The following is a 15497-nucleotide window of genomic DNA, read 5'->3' on the forward strand; positions in this document are numbered from 1 at the left end:
GTTACCGACCGGTATTAGGGCTCCTACATCTGGCCCCTAATCACAATTTGTGTTTAGCGATTCGGTATTTGGAAGAAGCGCATTTAAGGCATTCCTTCCAAATACCGAATTGCATTGCTAGGTATGAATGTGTTGTGACTGAATTACGATTGCAAAACACTAATTTTTTGTTATGACACCTCGAGGTGTGGTGGTAACCATCTGCAAGCAGGATTTGCAAGTGAATTTTTAGACAAATAATTAGTAGTAGGCAGTGGTCATTTTATTTTTTGAAACACATACTGTTTTCCTTTCAAGAAAACCGGCTGCATTTAAAAAAAACTTGCTTTATTAAAAAGCAGTCACAAGCATGGTATTATGCTGACCCCTGCAGGCCACAATCCCTAGGATGGCTGCAATTCCTAATGGGCCGCAATTTGCAACCTACCACATTAATAATCATGAGGTATGTTTGTGTGTCAACATTAGTAATCGCTATTGTGATTTCTTAAAAGCAATTGTCAAAGAATCGCAATTAGGAATTTACGATACCTAAATCTTGAACATATGGCCCCAAGAGTCGCATTATATGGTTTGCAACAGCGTAAATTTAATATTGCACCATTTGTACCGATATTTGGATGGTTCTGTGCAAAATATCATTTTTGCACAATATGTCAATGGAAATATTGATTTGCACTAGTGACGTGGTGGAAACATCAGTGCAAAACTGTACTAGCGCAAGTGCAATCCATGTGGTCCTAAAATGTTCTGCCAAAATTGCACTGCCCCCAGTGGAATTTATGTAGCATTGCCACAGTAGAATCTTGTCTCCCCTACTTGAATGCACCCTTTGCTCTGTGTCTATGAAGGACAAGTCAAAGATTTTACTCTGGAAAATAAATGAAGTTAATGCTCTCTCTACAGGAGTACTTGGAGAATCGTTCGCAAATATCCAGCTCCCTATTAGTAGAAGCACAAAGAGGGCACAGTCCTTCCGGTGTGTGCTAGTTGTATGTGACTATTCCCATTTTACATGCTTCTGGCCAATTCTCAAAGGCATGTAAAAGTATGCTAAAGAATACAGCTACAAAAATCCTCCTTTACCTTCTGTTACGTTTCTTTGTGAACGCGTGTTGTATTGTTGTAGTAACTGGTCATTTCCAGTTAATGGTTGCGTACCGTACCTTAAAAGCAATGCTGTTTATAGTGAGTATGTGTCCATTTATCTTTATGCCTAATTAAGTGTACAGCATAACACTTGGGACACATTTCAAGGAGCTGCGAATTTTTTTGATGTGTATCAAATGTAAGTTTAAAAATATCGTCCTAATGTCAATGACCCTCATAATGCAGCCGTTAAAGATTAATTACAGGCATTTTCTTCAGCTGTGTGGTCTGCAGCAAAGAAACCATCTCTAGATTCTTTCACCCTGCCAGTTTGTGCCTGCCATGAAACCTTTTTACGAGAGGAAGCATACGCGTGAATCAGCAGGGCTTCGCTGATTCACTTCTTAAAGTTGTATTTCAAAATGAGGACAGCCTGGGCTGAACTCTGGCGTGTACTGTCTTAATCACCACAAAGGGTGAGTTCACGATTTGTTTACAACATGGTGGACGAACTGACCAGTTCGTTCCTTTGTTACTGTTTATTTATTTGCTCCTTGTGATTCCAGGCATGTTGTTCAGAAATAAAAGTCATTGGTGATTTTAGTTCTTAACCTTTTGCGAAGTGGGGCCGTTTCATTTGCAAATATCATTGATAACTGTATGAATGCAGAGGCCGCATCCGGATACTGTGTTGTGAAGTAAATGGGCAGCACATTCTCACGTTATACATTTGTTTTTTTCTCCTGTTTGAGATGTTTTATATATCGTGCCTCTCCTTAGAGTTGTCTGTTGTCTTTACAGATGTGCATTTGAGATGTTTTATATATAGTGCCTCTCCTTAGAGTTGTCTGTTGTCTTTACAGATGTGCATTTGAGATGTTTTATATATCGTGACTCATCCTTAGAGTTGTCAGTGCGCTTCACAGATAGACCCGGGTCTCAGTAGACTAAACTATGAAGACGGGAAGGGAGGGGGAGACAAAGATAGGGAATCACACTGGGAGAGGTAAGGGGTATCTGACAGGGCTTCCTACGAGACAGTCTGTAAGAATGGGAAGGGATGCCAGGGAGTTGGGAAAGTGGATTATTAGTGGATGAGCCTTTGGCGACAGATGCAGATTGAATGCATATTCTTAAAATCCAGAGACATCTAATGTCTTGTGGAATAAAGTTCTAAATCATTCGTAGCTCCAGCTACAGCTAAATGCACATCCTTCATTTTATGACTAATCATTAGCAACAAAGACTACAGAGGTATAAGACTGCATGGCTCACATTCACAAATGTAAACTAGGTTACAAACATTACATTTTTTATGACTATCAGTTTCCAGGCAGGCGTAAACCGAATTACAAGAGCAGAATCTCCACACAAGGGCGGCCTCGTCTGCATTAAGCGTTCCCAGGAGTGGTTTGCCTTGACTATTGAAAAAACGCTCACAACCATGTACGTATGAGGGCATTCCCAAACCAGCCCATTATCATTCAGGAAAAGGTCAGGGATTTATTCTGACACTGGCTTAAAGTAAATGCCTTTGTAGCAGGTGGAAAAAGGAACGAGTCATCTCTAGATGCGTGACATTGTAGTTGAAAGCCGCTGTCCACGAGAAAATATTGTCTTGGTGGGGACAATTGAGCATTTTCACGGGGGATCCTATTCACTCTGTGCAAAATCCTGTTCTAGGCAGAACTCCACCAAGTGGAAGCAGTAACCCGACTTTCCCTAGAGTATGCCTGGACACCTCGTCCCAGCCTAGCGTCCCTGGCGTACACATGAGAATGTTGGTGAATAAGAAAGAGTCGGAAAAGTAGGTTGGTTCGGGCTGTGGTGACGATATATTAATTGTATGACTTTTTTCAGGAGTAGGGTCCCTTGTTTATTGGAAACAGACGCCATACCTATGTTCAAATCTGGGATTGTAAATAAACAGTATATGTGTGAATATAATTTCATGGCACACATTAAAGGAACAGCTGCATAAAGTTAACGCAGGGTGAGCCTCAAATGGTTAACCCTGCCTGAGGTATTGAAAGTTGCAAATGTCAATAATCACAATCTAGATAGTTAAAATATAAAACATATGTAAAGACGAAAATATTTTTAAAAGGGACACTTGTGTTCCATTGGAATTCTAAAAAAAGATGAATGTGGCATAATGGAAATATAAAAAAATTATTTATCATTTATGAATTTACGTATTTATTTAATTGTTTTGCACCTTGACATAAGACATTTCTTCATGCCTCTTCTAAGAAAGAGGTAGTGAATCGAGATAGGGGGTTATGGTGGGTCAGAAATGACCTATATGTTAAATCGAGGTCAGATTATGTCAGAAGTCAGAAGTCATCATGAAAAAAATAGCATACGCCGCATTTCTGCGGAGGTAGTCAACGGGAAACAGTTTTATCATGGAAGTTATTAAAAGTCAATTTAAGCCAAAAAAAACATGAAAAGGATTCTAAATATTTTAAAGCCCCCATATGGAAAATTTCAATTTGAATAAAACCACATAGCAGACTGTTCGACGCACTAAAACAAGACAGATGGCCGAGTTAGAATAGTTTGCTCTCAATGTCTCCCTCGGAACTCAGCTGTATCTAGCAGTAGTTTTCCAAATCATGAAGCAAGGAGAGCATTTACAAAAGCGCCGCGCGTGGATAATATTCACTCAAGAACGACTCTATGACAAACTCTAGGAAAAATCTCCTCCCCTCCTCATTCACAACAACATCAGACATCAACACATTCCTTATAGCCCTCACAACCAGTCTAAAGCCCATATTAAACCTGAAACAGTGGTGACTCCTCTGCTATGGTGGAGGAGCGTCGTCCCACTGATTTTTAAGCAGTGCCAAGCAGAAACATAAAATTATAATAACTTACAGTTATTATAATGTTATGCTTCGTGCCCTGCTGCTTTCCGGGCGGGAGGGTGGGTCAGGCTACTCTGCTCTCTGAGCAGGGAAGGAGTGGTTTGCCCACTCCTAAGTGCGCAATGACTGTTTGCTCGGCCCTCTCGGGCCGCCCAAACCAGTCACGTGAACTTTCCCCTTTCTCCATACAGGCTTCATTACAGCATGTATGGAGAACATGCCCACCCCTCCAGCCCCTGGCTGAGTGTTGTGTCATGTTGCTCAGACCAATGACAACGCGTTGTGATTGGTTCAGGGGAGGGAGCCTGGCTGCCTGCTTCCATTTTTTTCCCTCATTTTTTTTATTTTTTCATACCCTTAGAACCAATGTACAAAGATAATTTACAGTTCATAAATATATATGTCTCATCTTATAAAACCTCACGAAATACATAATGAATTACATTTAGCAGGAATCGTTAATATCACTTGAAAATTTGGAAATTCATAGGAGCTTAGAATCCATTAAAAAGGCATAATACTAAAATAAAAACAGTACTATACAGAGGGAGGATATATACAAAGAGCTGTAAAATCATGGTTGCTACCTTGGATTGTGGACACTAATGCGACTCATGATTCGGATAGGGTATCCTTCCCATCTAGATGTTACCCCACTCCCTCTCTCCTGCTGGTGGCTGGACACTGAATACTATCTCTCTACCGTGCTAAGGGAGCCCTGATTGTCAGCCCCATCTTGCTCGTCTCCCTTCCCCGTCTCAGGTATAGTGTAGACTCCTGGTTATGAACCCCTAGGAGGCGGGCTAACCACATTTGGGAGACTGGAGGTTCAGTATCCTTCCACCTTGATGCTAAAAGTAAACTAAGTACCGCTACACACATAAATCAGAAATACTCTTCCTCCGTTTCTATGCCCAAACTGTTGTTGTGACCCAGTATCATCAGGGTAGGGGGTAGGTTAATCTTACGCCCTAGCAGCCCCTCCCAAAAACTTACCATCGTTTTTTTAATTGATCATAGTTTATCACAGTCATAGAACATGTGGATCAGGGTAGCTGTTCATTCCCTGCACCTCGGGCACTTATCATCCTCTCTTTTACCCCACTTAAACAATTTTGCAGGAGTAAAATATACATTGAATACAGTCTTATAATGTTGTTCCTTTCGGTTAGTAGAGCAAAAGATTTTATCCGCCAATTGCAGCGCCTTATACAAATTAGCATCTGGATAATTTCATTTTAATGCTCACACAGATTCAGTTTTCTCCAGATCATCCTGTATGCTTTGTAACAGGGTACCATAAATAGTCTTGATCCTTTTGCCACTCCCTGCAATTTGCTCTATTAGATGGATTTTACTCCCGGGAGATACCAATGGCCAATGTCCCGCTAAACTTTTCTGAATTTGAACATAGTTAAAATCCTGACCAGCTGGAATTCCAAACTTCTGTTGTGTAACGCCGAATGGGAGTAGCTGATCTCCTTCAAACATGTCCCCTATAGCCTACCCATCGTGTCATAGAATAAATGCAGTAAAGCATGTGATTTCCATAGTGGTGTTTAGTAGTTTATTTTCGGAATTAACATAGCTTTTTGCACTTTCTTCCATACTTCCCTCGGACTATACAAAACCTTAAACCGCACTTTCTTATATAGCTCCCATCTATTTTACACAACAGCAACCCTCTGGCCTCCCTACCCAACATTAGCTCGAACATCGAAGGGAGGGTGTCGTAGCAAGCTTCCTCAACAGCTTCCCTACTGACCGGAACAAGTAATATCACCATCTGGCACATCATGAGGGGGATAGACGGAAACAAATCTTTTTTTTAGCATGGTCATTTTAAAGAAATATCCCCTCTCAATAGTAGATAAATGCATGCCATCTAACCTTTTAAGATCTGAGGAGATTGTCTTCACTACAGGGTCAAAGTTGATCTTGGCTGTTGTATTGACTGCTGGACTAATTCGCACCCCAAGATAGACAGCACTCTCTTTACACCTAGGATCACTCATATTGGTGTTATTTGTACAAACTATAAGAGTCTTACTTTCATTCAGCTGATATCTTGATGTCTGCCCAAATTCCCTGGCAATCAAGGTAGCTGCTTTTATAGCGCTAATCGGGTCTGTAGTTAAAATAGCGAAATCATCTGCATAGGCTAGCGGTTTAGTCTCAAAGTCATTGGTGATAATAGGCTTGGTATCTTGACACCCCAACAGTCCTTCTATCATAGGGTCTATATATAGGGCAAACAATATTGGTGAACAGGGACACACCTGTCTCGTCCCTCTGGAAATATGGATATATTCCGAGCTGCCCCCCATTAATTGTATTTGTGCCTTCGGGTCCGAATACATTGCCTTTATTGCTCTAATACTTCTAGGCCCAATCCCTTTTTGCTCTAATATTCCCCATAAATGAGACCAAGCCACAGGATCAAAGGCTTTTTCCGCGTCAAGGAGGATCATGGCCATCTGGCCCCCCATGGCAGCCTGTACATCGAATAACAATATCGTCCTCCTTACATGTTCTGTCGTCCCACGTCCTGGGATAAACCTGTGCTGCCACAGCGAGACCAGACTGCCTATGACCCTCCCCAACCTCTTAGCTAATAATTTTGAGTATAATTTTGTATCCGTATTTATGAGGGATATTGGTCTATAAGACGCAGGATTATCTGTTGGTTTACCTTTTTTATAGAATACTATAATGTTTGTTTCTTTCCACGTTTCTGGAATTGTACCACTATACTGTATTCCGGCAAATACATCTAATAATATAGGGGCGATTATGGTTTGTATACACCTATAGACTTCTGCCAGAATACTATCAGGGCTGGCTGCCTTTCCTGCTGGTAGTTCCTGTAGAGCTTCAATTACTTCCTCTAAAGAGATATCCCTCTTGAGTTCCTCTTTTGCCTGGCTATCTAGCTGTGGGCCTAGTTCCGCCTCCTCCAGCCTAGGCAGATCTACGTGCTGCTCTTCTTCATATAGCAGCTTATAATATTCCTTGAATACCCTGAGTATATCTTTGGACTCTGTATCTACTTGATCGTCCTTTCATATAGCTGTAATTAGGATTTTAGCACTTTTTTGCCTAATTCGGAGCACTAAAAGTTTCCCTGCTTGTTCCCCCGTTTCATAAGATTTACCCCATTGTACTTGGTATTCATCCGCTGCTTTCTGTGCTAGCCAATTATTTAGATTTTATGGCCAAAATACGGTGCTGTGACTCTACCTCTCTGGCCTCGAGATCTGTTATTCTTTCCCCTATATTAACACATGACTTAGACAGTTTCCTAAAAACCCCTTGCATCTTTTGCATTGCTGACTGGGCTTTTCCGGCTATCCTGGCGAGTCTCCTCCTTGTGCGACAATATTGCTTGATAAATGACTTCTAGCGTAGGAGGCACTGAGCTGGCTTCAGTGGAGATCGCCCCGGTTAAGGAGCCTGCCAGCTGTATCATGGATGTATAATCCCATTTAACCTCATCGATGCTTAGGACGGCTACTGGCCGTCATGAGTCACGGTAGTCATGTGCTCATGATTCCCGGGTGCCGCCCGACCGTTGCCGCTCCGCCCACGCGCAAGTAATTTCCCACCTGTGAGATTGGATGGCTCCCGACCGTCATGAGCACACGCCTATTGTGACTCATGACGGCCAAGTGCCGTCCTCAGTATGGCAGCGCCACGCCGAGCCCCGCCCTCTCTCGCACCGCGGCAGAATTTGCCGGGCAGCGAAGGGGTTCAGGTCTTTTCTATCTCGGCGTTGTGCAATTGTGCGTTGACTTATTTATTGAGCCAATATGATCTGATCCTTATCACCATCTTCAGCATCTGATTCTAAGTTGATTGCATCAGATGAAGTGCTAAAGCCATCCTCAGACCACTCAGCTCGTTCTGAGACTGAAAAAAAGCAGTTGCTTGGTTCTCTTTTCGGCTCCCCCTTGTATTTCTTTTCACTCTCTACCAAGCCAGACGGCAGGTTATGCCGGGGTTCAGGCACCGTGATACCAGTCTTGTGAAGCACATCCTCTGTGCATTCTTGTACCTCCAGGCAAAATGTTGCTTCTTTAAATTGGGGACCTACTTGCTCTGGGTTAGCATTAAAAATACCTTGGAGCTCTGATTGTTCTAATGGTTCTCCTTCTTTTGCCACGTTTCTGAAATTGTACCATGAGTTCTTCACTCTGCTCCCGTAACTCCTCAGATTTACTTTACTTACTGCCAAACCCTGATGGCAAAGAAGTGCTAGTTCCTGCTGTTTGCAGGTGCCTACCTTCGTTAAGCGGCTTGGGTGTTTCAGTACCTGCAAGCTATACCAGAGAAGCAACCAGACTCTCACTCTGGCTCTGTTCCGGACCTTTCTTACGTTTTTCTCCACTGCTTACTCCCGGCTGAACTTCCCTGGTTCGCTGGAACAATCCTGCTAGTGAGGGGCAGGCAGGACGTGGTTTCCCTGCTCCCCAGCCCCTTCCTTTCTTCTCAACTGGGAGCTTGCTGCTGGAGATCGGCCACGGCAAGCGCCGCCTGCGCCCGGGTGCTGGGTCCGTCTGTCTTGGTGAGCCATGCTCCACAGCATTCCCTCCGCGTGTCTGCCGCTTACCCCCAGCCTTGGGGGCTTAGGCACTCTTAATTGGGTCACCTTAAAAAATGTTCACTACCACAGACCATAGAGTTTACTCATACTGATTCAGCCAGCTTGTCACAAGTGCTGCTACCGGCCTCCTAAGCGGCCGCCATCTTGTTTCGCAAATTGTGTCTCGCCTACGTGTACACAGCAAGTGCCCCCCTGGCTGCCTGCTTCCTGTTCCTGGAGTCGGAAGCAGGAGAGCAGGAGCAGGACCAGAGACACCGGATCCGGCCTCATGGTAAGATTTTTTTAAATGTATTCTATCCCAGAACGACCCCCACCATGACCTCCTGTACGGGCCTGCCACCTATGAGCTATGCCAGCCGCCACTGACCTGCATTCTCCTGTTCGGAGTGGAAATGTTTTTTGCATGGTAAAGGATGTGTACCCCTGCCCTGAGTGCGTAACAGTACTATTTTTTTACCACAATTGCTGCTTTTTGTAGTCATAGGCAAACATAGATCATGTGCGTGCGCCATGACATAAGCCTGTCTCACAGATTGAAGTCTTTTTGGACAAGGAGGGGCTCCCAAAGTGCTACCCTCATAGTGGTGGAAGCCTACCATCTTTGCCAAAAGTTAAACATCACATGCATGATGGTGACAGCATACCATGTAGTGATAAATAGCAGGGAACATGTCCTCTTTACTCGATGTCACTGGATTGAGGCCTACAGGCTTACTAAGGCTTACTCACCTTTTTAAGGTTTAATAGCTTTGCTCTTACTTCACCCTTGCTGAATATCAGGTACATGTAGAGTGCTGCACAGCACAGAAGTAGTGACTGTGCTTTATGTATGTGTACCTGGGAAGGGTATAGTACAGGAATAGAGTAGTGCTTTGCAGTACAGGTATGGTTACTACATGCACTTAGTATATGTATGCCTGATAGGAATATATTACATGATTGATGTAGTGCTATGCAGTGCAAGTGAAATGGAAACACGATGAGCGTACTACTTCCTTATATTTTCTGGCGTGGATAAAAACACGAGGAAGGAGTACTATCCATATCCCATTCACAGATTTCAGACTATGTGTCTACATGAACCAAAATTGTGGGATGCTTTTACTTTCACCACATAAGTCGACAGAGATCAATCTAGATACTTTTTAACTCTGATGACTTCGGAGGCAAATGAGCCATAACGATGAAACACATGTTGGCTATGTAAAGTGCATACCTGCTGTACATGAATTGCTATGAAGGGAATAAGGAGTCAAGAGAACATTTGTGGATCAAATAAAATACAACGGAAACATCACAGCTCCTTGTTGGACATTTGAATTCCTTTGACTTTGAGTACTCAGGACAATTACTTGCAAACTTTCGATCTGTTGCCCTGCCAGCACAGATGCTGTCAGAGAAACAGAACAAAATATTGCTCCCGACCACAAGGAGCAGCATTAATGGCTGCTCTCTATGGGCTCCCGCTGCATGCAGTAAGCTGGCTGGGGCTGTGGGGAACTTGGAGATCCCCCAGAAGCTTCTATCACATGTATGGTGGGCCTCTGGGAGGTCAACAGGGCAACCACCTTTAATAGTATGGGCCCCAGTGTATGGGCTTCCCAGGCCATAAAGATGCTCAGGCAGGAAAGCAGCGCAGCACCCCTCAACTTTTTTTTACAGATATGTATAGCCGTGGGCAATGGGGTCCCAAGTGCCTAAAGAGGCTCAGGGCGGGGAGCTGCACAGCACCCCTCATCTTTTTTTTACATGTATGTAAGGCCCGAGGGATGGGGTACCAAGTCCCTGAAGAGGCTCAGGGAGGGGAGCTGCACAGCACCCCTCCCCTTTATGTTTTATTAATGGCCCTGGGGATGGGGTTGCCAGGGTCTATCAAGGCTCAGGGAGGGGGGCCAAGAGCCCTCTCCCCTTTATTTGAAAATATAAGCCCTGGGGGATGAGGTCTCCAGGGACTAATAATGCTTGAAGAGGCAGCCCCCTCACTTTTTTTTAAAAGGCCCTGGGGGTGGGGTCCTCAGGGTCTAATATAGCCATGTGGCCCCCCTGCCATTTATTACAAAAGGCCCTTGAAGATGGGGCCCCCAGGGCATTCTAAGGCTCGGGGAGGGATGTTGAGCAGCCTTGGGGGAGGTGGTCCCCAGGGCACTTTGTGGCCCCCCTTTACGAACAAAATAAAATGGCCCAGTGGATGAGGTACTAAGGGCCTAATACATCTCAGGGATAGGGCAACTTGGACTCCCACACCTTAAGAAAATATAGGGCCCCAGGGGATGGGGTCACCAGGGCCTAATGAGGCCATGAGAAGGGCCCATGTGGCCCCCTCCTATTTAAAAAATCTATGGCCCTGGGGTAGGGTCCCCAGGGCCTAATAAGGCTTGTGGAAGTTGCCCTTCCCCCTTGGAAAGAAAAATAATTTGAGATTCAGTCCCCAGGGCATACAAATGGGGGGGTCACATGATCCCCCCTTTGAAAACATAAGACCCTGTGGCCAACGCACTGCTGCGCACTGCCGAAGTCCATCAGCAGCTGGAGGTTGGCCTTACGTGATCCCATTTTTGTTTCCTGTTTAAAAGGCTCCCTCGAGCAGCTTTGAGCTAAGGAGCTTGTGGAGAGGCACCTGTGCGCCTGGAGAGTTACTGTGACCCGAGAAGACTTTGGCAGCCTGCTCAGCAACCCCAAATATTTTCACGCCTAATCTCTACTGATGACGGATAATAATCCAGAAACACGTGTTTAGAGATGGCCAGCATTGATCTGCACAAACCTGGTGAAACACTCGAAAGAACTTTTGCGCAAGTACACACGCTTGATGAACTGCATCCACCATAATGCTTAGGGGCGAACCCGCTGGGAGGTGAAGCAGTGTGATCCTACATTTGTTTCCAAGACGAAGAATTGTGTCGCCGCCGCAGCCACTGTCGTCGCATCACCGGAGAAGAGTGTCGCAGCAGATGCTGTTGCATCGCCGGAGAAGCTTGCCGCCGCTACCGCTGTCGCCATCGCATCACCCAAAGCGCCTTGCATCACCGGAGAAGAGTGTCGCCATTGCATCAGACTCCGTCGCGTCATCGGAGAAGCGTTTCGCAAGGCCTAACATGGCTCCAAAGAATCGTTGAGTCGCCACACGGCCGTTGGGCGTGCCTGCATCATGTAGCATCAAGAAGAAGACGCCATTTTGTTTCATTGCACCGGACCTCCATCGCGTCTCGGCGCTGCTGGTCGCATCGCCAAGTACGGTATTTTGGATTTTTGTTGTTTGTGGTCTTGTGTTAAGTCTATATAAAAATACTTATTTTTATACTAAAACTTGTTTGGAGTCCATCTGTAGTGTTGTCACTGGCTACTGTGTGTGTTCACAAATACTTTTCAACTGCCTCTGAGATAAGCTTGTCTACTCGTGCCAAGCTACCAAGGGGGTGAGCAGGGGTTATTTTTTAGGAGTGTACCCCCTTACCCTGACAAGACGCAAGGGTCCCTATTTCGTCAAAGGTACCTACCTCTGCCAACTAGAGACTCCCAAATCTAACGTTGGTGGTCAGCAGTGGGGATTCGGGACTTTCATTTCTGACTCATATACAGTGATTGGTGAACACTACTAGTGAGTGCAGACCAAATGCAATCACATACTTTTGGTAGATTGTTTTCCTGGGATTTTCTATTTTTGCCAAGAACTGCCAAGTTTAACCACCATGGATAAAGCAGTATCCTTAGCATCTGTTGATTTTGATTGGGAAGAGGAGAATCTAGAATGCTACAATGTGAGACAGCTAAAGCATTTCTGCAGGAAATGTTAAGTTTCTATGACCAGTCTCACCAAGAAGGATTAGTTCCAAAAGGTGCTGAGGGCATTGGTTGAAGCAAGAAATACCCCTGAGAATGAGGAGGGGGTTGAGAATGCAGCTGAGCAGCTGGATGGGCCACTGGGTCCAGGGGGAGGAGAGCAACCTCCCCAGTACGTAGCCGTGTTTCTGCCAAAGGCCTGTCCCCAGAGAAGTTGGAGGACAGGGAGAAAAATAGGATGCATAAATTGGAGCTGGCCAAGCTCAAGTTGGGTGGGCAACTGAAGTTAGAGAATAGGAAATTGGCCCTAGAGGAAAAGAGAATGCAACTGGATCATGAGAGGAATTTGAGTGAGTTGGATTTAAAAGCTGGAAGCTTAGAGATTACTCCTTCTGGTGACAGCACACCGTCCATACCTGTTGAAGAAAGAGTGTACATACCTAAGGATGTGGTTAGAGAATTTTATAAGAATGATGATATTGGGCAGTGGTTCAAGGCCTATGATATAGCTATGTCCTCCCACCGGGTACCTGAGAAGGACAGGGGAGCGGGGTTGTGGGGTTGGTTTCTTAGACTTGCATTCTGAGGTCCACAATTCTTATAGCAAAGCAAGAGGGGAGTCCCTATGTTCCACAAATGTGGAGGTTTTTATGTCAGTACCACTCTTTTAGGAACACACAGAACCCACATATGTATCATCAACAGTTACTAGAAAATACAAATACACCGTTATATAAAATTAAACCTGTTTGTATAGTTTATTAAAAATATCATATTTTCTTTAGCACATTAGTGCTCACAGTATTAAAAACTTGAACCAAAGAAGAACACATTTGATAAAGAAAGCAAAAATAATTTACAATTTTCTAACAACAAATATTGGTTTACATCAATGAGAAAAACAGAAAAAATTATTGCACATATATAAAATTAAAAAACAACAGTAGTTGTTGCACATAAATCATATGGGTCAGTTAAAAAGCAGCAATAATTGTTGCACACAAGTCGACGCAGCGTTTCGGTTTTAGTTTTACACCTTCATCAGGACAGTTTTCTAATCAGAAAGAGAAATATACAGTTAGGAATCGTTCTGATCACATTCTATTTATTATACATTGTTGTTAAGTTATGTTCCTTATACTATAGAACCATTGGTTCTTCTTGGTGCTCTTATATAGGGAAACTGTGGTACTAAAAGAGGGTACTCATTATGTAGAAATAAAATCACTAAAGGTGCAGGTACAATGCATGCATTTCAGAAAAAGATGTTACAGTGTAGCTCTACCTTGAGATTATCAAGAAAGAGAATAGCCAGGAGTCCTCTTTAATCAATTCGAGGTAGTCAGTTGTCTCGGGCCATTCGGATTTTACACTTGTATCAATTCAAAGTGTAAGGGAATCTATGGAATAGTTAATAATGGTTTTATTAATTCTGGAGCACAGCATAAGATAGTAGTGCTCGGCTCATAGGGGTTGTTCTAGTTACCTTTGTTTTGTTATGTACAATCCTAACATCTGAGGGTCGAGGGAGCCACCGTTTTAAATTCTTCGGATGTTCTTTGAGAGATGGATGTTCTAATTTTCATCAGGCAAAGGAAGAGCAAACAAGAAATAACCATGAGAACTTCTACTTCACCCAAGAGATTCTCATCCTACCCTTTTTACCACAGATAGATTAAATTCTGTGGGACTTACCATTTAGGAGTCGAAGCACATAAGAATGGATGCTCTTAACACCAGCTTTATCAATTGCAGTGTTCCTCACTGGACAGTCGTCCGTTTGAAAGTACTTTTACATCCGTATTTCATCCGGATCTACAAATTAAAGCAATTTTCATTCCATAAATTTTATCGTTATGTCGAGTAGTTTCTCATCTCAGATCTATAGTGTGTATGGGGTTAGTCTAGATTCTGGGATGATTGGCTGATTGTATCATTTTGCACCATTTCGTGCATATCAAGCACCAAGGTGTGTCTTATATACTTATCGTCTTGGCTTTTGCCTCATGGGCAGCTTTCTCGTATCGAGTATTTTTTAAAAAAATTTTCTTATATAATTTCGCCAGTTAGTTTATTGCGAGGCGTGTCAACCTTATTCAGATGTAAAAAAGGTGGCACTTTCCCTCAACTTGTATTATCTTTGAGAATCTCGAGCTTTGTGGCTATATTCTAGGGAATGCTATGGGTTTATGTGCCTTTCCATTTTTGCCGTTCTCAGTTCGAGGCAAAACAAAACAGTTTTTTTTAAAGTGCCTATACAGCTTTATCTACAACTCTTTAAATGCGGCCGATTGCCTAGTTCTCTTGCAAACAAATAACTGTTTTAACTCATGCCTTTAAAATGCAGGAATAACTTTTCAAATGCAGGAATAACTTTTCCGGATCTATATCTACGTGTCAAGTGTAAAGCCCATTAACTCAAAGGAGTCACGACGGTGGGACCTCTATTCCTATTATAGAATTACCAGTATCCCCTTGTTCGTATCTTACCTTTTGTGTGTAGGTCGGCCTCCCTGCTCCTCTCGACACCCTCGTAAACCGGAATTCATTAACGCCCGGGGACTCTCTGTTTATAAGTCCGCCAGTGTATCCGGTCAATCACCTATTTCCCGCTAAATTTTAATTGGATATCCGGTCTAAGGCGGGCACCAAAACTACATCTGTAGTTTTTTTGTGTTCTAGTCCCGCTGTGTATGCGCAGTACGATTTCAATTCTAGGACTACTTGGGTAGTTTTTGTTGTTACTTCCGCATTGTCTATTTGTATAACGCGCGTGTTTCACCCTTATACCGCATTTATATCGTCACAGATGTTTAGTAGGCGGGACTGATAGAATTTTATGAGCCGCCATACATATGCAGGTCATCTTATCTGAGGCGGGCGTCTAAACTACAACTGTAGTTTTTTGTTCTTGTCCCACTGTATATACGTAATCGGGTTTCAATTCTAGGACTACTCGGGTAGTTTTTATAATTATTTCCGCATTGTCTTTTTATTCAATGCGCGTGTTTTGCCCTTGTACTGCAATGATATCGCCATGGTTATTTATTAAGCGGGGCGAGTTTTGTGAGCCGCCGTACCTATGCGGGTCACTTATAATTTACACGAATATATTCTAGGTTATATTGTGCCGATGTTAAAAGTTTTTTGGA

This window comes from Lissotriton helveticus, chromosome 4_1 (genome assembly GCF_964261635.1).
Source record: "Lissotriton helveticus chromosome 4_1, aLisHel1.1, whole genome shotgun sequence".
In the NCBI taxonomy this organism is placed as follows: domain Eukaryota; kingdom Metazoa; phylum Chordata; class Amphibia; order Caudata; family Salamandridae; genus Lissotriton; species Lissotriton helveticus.